This window comes from Hemicordylus capensis, chromosome 6 (assembly GCF_027244095.1).
Source record: "Hemicordylus capensis ecotype Gifberg chromosome 6, rHemCap1.1.pri, whole genome shotgun sequence".
NCBI classification, from domain to species: Eukaryota; Metazoa; Chordata; class Lepidosauria; order Squamata; family Cordylidae; genus Hemicordylus; species Hemicordylus capensis.
In genome coordinates this window covers 25,100,454-25,106,556 of record NC_069662.1, presented here as the reverse complement: position 1 = coordinate 25,106,556, position 6,103 = coordinate 25,100,454, and positions in this window count along the sequence as shown.

Sequence of the window (6,103 nt, the reverse complement as noted above, 5' to 3'; positions counted from 1 at the left end):
ATAAGACTGTGTGCTCTATATTGCCAGTGGCCACTGGAGAGCTATGTGGGGGCTGGACAAGCAGGAGAAATCATTACAGTCCTTTTGGAAAGGAAAGGAAAGTTTATCCTCAATTGCGGGTTGCACATGCTCTGTAGAATTGTAGGTGGGAGAGGGGGCATGTTTGTGACAGAACAGAATTTTTTCTTCTCCTTAGCTGGAGAACAAGGGATACTCGGACTTGGAATTACACAAAACAATAAAGAATACTAAAATAATAAATCATGGTCTGGACTCAGCCAGGAAAGAAAATATTGTGCTTGATCAGAGGACTGTCCTTCTTGAGAATATTGTCTGAGCAGTTGCCATATGTTGGAATAAAGTTTATTTTTTATTATTATTATTATTATTATTATTATTATTATTATTATTATTATTTACACAGTCAGACAGGTGTTATTGACTGGTTTGTTTTATCTAGACATCAAGTGATGGTGATTCTGTGGCCCCTAGGTGTTGAGCTGCTCTTCAAGGTCTTTTGGAACTGCACCCAGGGTGCCAATTACCACTGGGATTATTCCGGTCTTTTTCTGCCACAGCCTTTCCATTTCAATTTGTAGATCTTTGTATGTTGTGATTTTTTCTATTTCTTTTTCTTCTATTCTGCTCTCCCCTGGTATTGCTATGTCGATTATTTTGACTTGTTTTTATTTCTTCTCGACTATCTGGTGTATTGTGTGGCAGATGTTTGTCTGTTTGTAGTCGGAAGTCCAATAATATTTTTGCATCTTCATTTTCTTCAACTTTTTCAATTTGATGGTCCCACCAATGTTTGGCTACAGGTAGCTTGTATTTTTTGCAGATGTTCCAGTGTATCATCCCTGCTACCTTGTCATGCCTTTGTTTGTAGTCAGTCTGTGTAATCTTTTTACAACAGCTGATTAGATGGTCGACGGTTTCATCTGCTTCTTTACAAAGGCGGCACTTGCTGTTTGTGGATGATTTTTCGACTTTTGCTCTCATTGCATTTGTTCTTAGTGCCTGTTCTTGTGCAGCCAGTATTAAACCCTCTGTTCCTTTCTTCAAGTTGCCATTCTTAAGCCATTGCCAGGTCTTGGTGATGTCTGATTTTCCACTTATATTGTGCAAATATTGACCATGCAGTGGCTTATTTTTCCATTTTTCTGCTCGGTTCTTGACTTGTTTTTTCTTGTAGGCCTGCTTTCTTTCATTGCTGTTGAATAGTTTTGCATTATTGACCATTTGAATTGCATCTTCTTCACTGTCCCTGACATATTCTTCAAGGCCTCTTTTCTGCTCCTCAACTGTTTGATGGACTTGCAGCATTCCTCTTCCACCTTAGCTGTGAGGGAGGTATAGCCTATCAACATCACTGTGGGGGTGCAGAGCATGATGGATGGTCATGATTTTCCTGGTCTTACGATCTAGCGTCTCTAGCTCTGCCTGGGTCCAGTCTATTATTCCTGCAGTGTATCTGATAACAGGTATAGCCCAGGTGTTTATGGCTTGTATGGTGTTCCCACCATTGAGTTTGGACTTTAGGATTTTTCTAACTCTCCTGATGTATTCACTTCCAATTTTTCTTTTAACTTCAGCATGTTCACTGTTATCAGCCTGGAGAATGCCCAAGTATTTGTAATGTTCTTTCTCTTCCAGTTTCTTGATGTTGCTTCCATTGGGCAGTTCTATTCCTTCCATTTTTGTTATTTTTCCTCTGTTCATTATTAATGCAGCACACTTATCTAGTCCAAACTCCATTGCTATATTGCTACTGAATATACGGACAGTGTTTAGCAGTGATTCAATTTCTGACTGGGACTTTCCATACCACTTCAGATCGTCCATGTACAGCAGATGGTTGATTTGACTTGATGTTTTAGATGTTTGGTATCTGTGGCCTGTTTTGTTTAGTATTTGTGAAAGGGGGGTCATGGCGATTACAAACAACAGAGGGGATAGTGAGTCCCCTTGGAAAATGCCTCTTCTAATGCTAACGTGTCCAAGTGCCTCCCCATTGATTGTTAACTGTGTACTCCACATGCTCATTGCTTTTTTAAAATAAATATCTGAAAATTTTTGCTGACACCAGTTGTTTCTAAACATTTTAGTATCCATGTGTGAGGCAATGAATCGAAGGCTTTCTTGTAGTCAATCCATGCAACACTTAGATTGGTTTTTCTTCTCTTGCAATTTTCTAAAATCATTTTGTCAATCAGCAGCTGGTCTTTTGTGCCTCTGGTGTTCGGGCAATTTCCTTTCTGTTCAACTGGAGGCTGTTTGTTAGTTAATAAGTGTTGCATCACTTCATCTGCTATTATTCCAGTTAATAATTTGAACATGGATGGCAGGCAGGTTATTGGTCTATAATTACTTGGAACTGCACCTTTTGCTGGGTCTTTCATTATGAGATGAGTTTTTCCAGTTGTTAGCCATTGTTCAATATCATAACATTGTTGTTGTTGTTGTTGTTGTTGTTGTTGTTGTTGTTGTTAATAATAATAATAATAATAATAATAATAATAATAATAATAATAATTCGATTTCTGTACTGCCCTTCCAAAAATGGCTCAGGGTAGTTTACACAGAGAAATAATAAATAAATAAGATTGATCCCTGTTCCCAAAGGGCTCACAATCTAAAAAGAAACATAAGCTAGACACCAGTAACAGGCACTGAAGGTACTGTGCTGGGGGTGGATAGGGCTAGTTACCCCTTGCTAAATAAAGAGGATCACCAAATTAAAAGGTGCCTCTTTGCCAAGTTAGCAGGGGTGCTATTTTATTCAGGCACCATGAGTTCATTGTGTACTGGGATGCCATGATCATTCAAAAGAGGTATACAGAAATACCAAATACTTCTGCACCTGCTATTTAAGACAAACTACTTTTGGCATCATCTTCTCTGTGGCCATTGCTTGTGTATTAGCAAAAAACATCACTGTGGTTCTGGCTCTCACCAAGCCAGGATCCAGGATGAGGAAATGGGTGGGGGGGAGGCTGACATCTTCTATTCTATTGGGTTGCTCCCTGGTTCAAGCCAGTATTTGTTCTATGTGTGTGGTTATATACTGCTCCCCCTTCCCAGATTTGGACATGCACTCTCTGGATGAAGAAATCATTGTGGAATGCAATGAAGGGTCTATCTCTATGTTTTATTGTGTCTTGGGGTACCTGGGATTTCTGGCCTTAGGAACATAGGAACATAGGAAGCTGCCATATACAGAATCTGACCATTGGTCTATCTTTCTCAGTATTGTCTACACAGACTGGCAGCGGCCTCTTCATTAGCTTCACTGTGGCTTTTCTAGCCAGGAAGTTGCCCGACAGTTTCTATGAAGCCAAGTTTATAGTGGGTTACAGGGTTGTGCGATAGGTTTCCCCCCCCTGTTTTGTTTTTGGCCCGAATATGAAATACCCCCATTTTGTTCTTTGTTCAAAATCAGCCAATCCGAAACACCCTAATTTTGGTCTTTGTTCAAAATTGCAAAACACAAATCCAAAACATTTTGGATTTTAAAAAATTGTCCCGGGGCAAAACTAGTGGGTGGAGGTGGTAGTGCCCAATGGGTGGAAGCTACCACCCAAATTACAGGGGAATTGGGCAATATTTGATATTTGGTGAAGTTTAGATTTTTCCCATAGGGAATATTGGAGGTTTCAGCAAAAGTATAGCTTTACGTCGGGGGGAAAGCGGGTGGCCCAAAGCATAGTAGAGTGGGTGGGAGTGCCCAGTGGGGGCAAGGAAGCTGCCAGAATTATTTCAAAGGAATTGGGCAGAGGGCTGATTTTTAAAGATTTAATGAAGTTTACACGTCTTGAAGGTTCTTCCCCATAGGGAATGATGGAGGTTTCAGCAGCCCTATAACTGCACTTGGGGGGGCACCAGGGTGGCCCCGAGTGAGTGGTGGTGTAGAACACATTGGGTGCCAAACACCCCCATGGGTTGCTAACCCAAAATTTAAAAGCAAAACAAACACTAAACCATGGGGGACTGGTTGTCGTAATGTGGAGAGGGGGAAACACTCTGTTGGCATAATGTGGAAAGGGGGACACACCGAGGGGAAGGCAATAATACTATTGCCATGTATAACTCAAATATATTTTAGCACACATGGTAAGCTCACTAAAATGCATTGTGAGGCATTCGCCTCAGGCAGTGGTGCACCTAGCTCATTTTGGAGCCTGGAACTGAAGGGCTTCGGTTCCCCTCCCCCACCACCCCTGCCACCACAAGGCCACAAGCCCCCCTCCCCACATTGAAAATTCCAAAAATATTAAATTTCAGCAGCCAGCCAATCAGATCGCGGGCACAGGGGGAGACTCCCCTCACAAGTGATGGAAACTTCATGGGGTGAGAGAGAGCTCACCAATGAAGAGAGAGAAAGAGAGAGAGATCCCCACCAAGTGGCACACCTTGACCCCAAAATTATAGCTGCTGCCAGGGCCTTCAGCTTAGACCCAATGGTTGGGGACAGAAAGGGGGCTTTCCAAGCCCCCAGGATGCACAGCAAGGAGGACCACGGGTTGTTCTGATTTCTATTTTTCCTGGTGTCAATGACCAAAATGGCTCCCTTTCCTTTCCTTTCTCTTTCCTGCCCAGTCGTGGACAGCTCACCTTAGAGAGAGCAAATAGCTTTTGGCTTTTCTCCTGCCTGGAACCAAGTGGGAAGGGATCTCTGGCTTGGATCGGCCTCTTTGCTCTCTTCACTGACCCATTCTCGCTTTTTGCGTGCGCTCCAGCCTCCAGCAGGAGACAGCCGAACGGGATGGAGGATGGAGCCACTCCTGCCTGGTGCCTCACAGCCTTGTCTTCCTCTTCCTCCCTCTGAGCTGAGCTCTGCTTCTTTCCAACCAAGGTTAACCGTATGTAAAGGTGCTGCCACAACAGCAGCCACTGCATTCAAAGAGCTCACCAAAGTGCTTGGCCGGCAGCAGCACATTCTTCTCCTTGCGGTGGTGCAGCAGAGGGGCAGATGCGGGACAGCGGCGGGGTGAGCACAGGGTGGCAGCAGTCTGCAAGAGCCCACCCAAAGACATTTGGAGGCCCTCTGGGAACCCCAAGGACCAGAAGTGAGAACACCTCTGACTGCAGGGGATGAACCACCACCCCCAAGAGCCTGACTTCCATGGCTGTAAGGGACATGCCAGCAGCCTCGAGAAAGTATGCCACTGATGCCCTCGCAACATCTGCCCAGTGCCACACATGAGTCATGACCTTTGCAGCTACAACAAAGCACACTAATTCAGGGGGGCATGGTCAGCTCCAGGAAGCAGGGCCACATGGCCCCTCTCATGCTCCTTCTTAGATGGCACTCCTTCAGCTGCCTGGATGCTTTCTTTTTCTCACTATTATGTGAGAGAAAGAATACACCCAACTGGTGGAAAGAGCAACAGCAGGGAGCAGGGGAGGCCCCACGCTTCACAATCCAAGCTGGCGAGCACTTCATTCACCAGCTGGGTGTGGGAGGAGGACAAGCCTAGGGAAGAGGCAAGGAGGTGTCCTCATGACATCCCCTGGCAACCCAGGGGATTGCACCCCTTGTCCAGAGGTGGTTATGCCACTGCTGCCTCCCACCACCTTATTACTATTACTACTAAGAATATTAATACACCGCTTTTCAACAAAAGTTCCCAAAGTGCTATACATAGGGAATGGATGGATGGATGGATAAGGTGCCCTGTCTCAAAGGGCACATAAGACAGACACCAACAACAGCCACTGGAGGAATGCTGTGCTGAGGCTGGATAGGTCCAGTTGCTCTCCCCCTGCTCAGTAAAGAGAATCACCACTTTTAAAAGGTGCCTCTGCTCATTTAGCACTAACCTTATTAGTGAGTGACCTGCCATCCCTATGTGCCACTGGGGACAGGAGAGTTGCCCTGCTCTCCTTCCTTCCACTCATCCACTCTCTGTAAGACACCATGAGGGAACAGTGGGGAATGTAGGGTGGGTTCCTAAGGGCTGCTGGAAGTCGAACAAGCTGTGTTATACTACACTTCCTGTGTTCTGTTCCCTGACCCCGGCTTCTTAGAAGGCAAGGAGAAGGATGAGTGGGAGAAGGGCAAAAGTGGAGCAGGGAGAGATTAGGGCCTCAGCATGCTGTG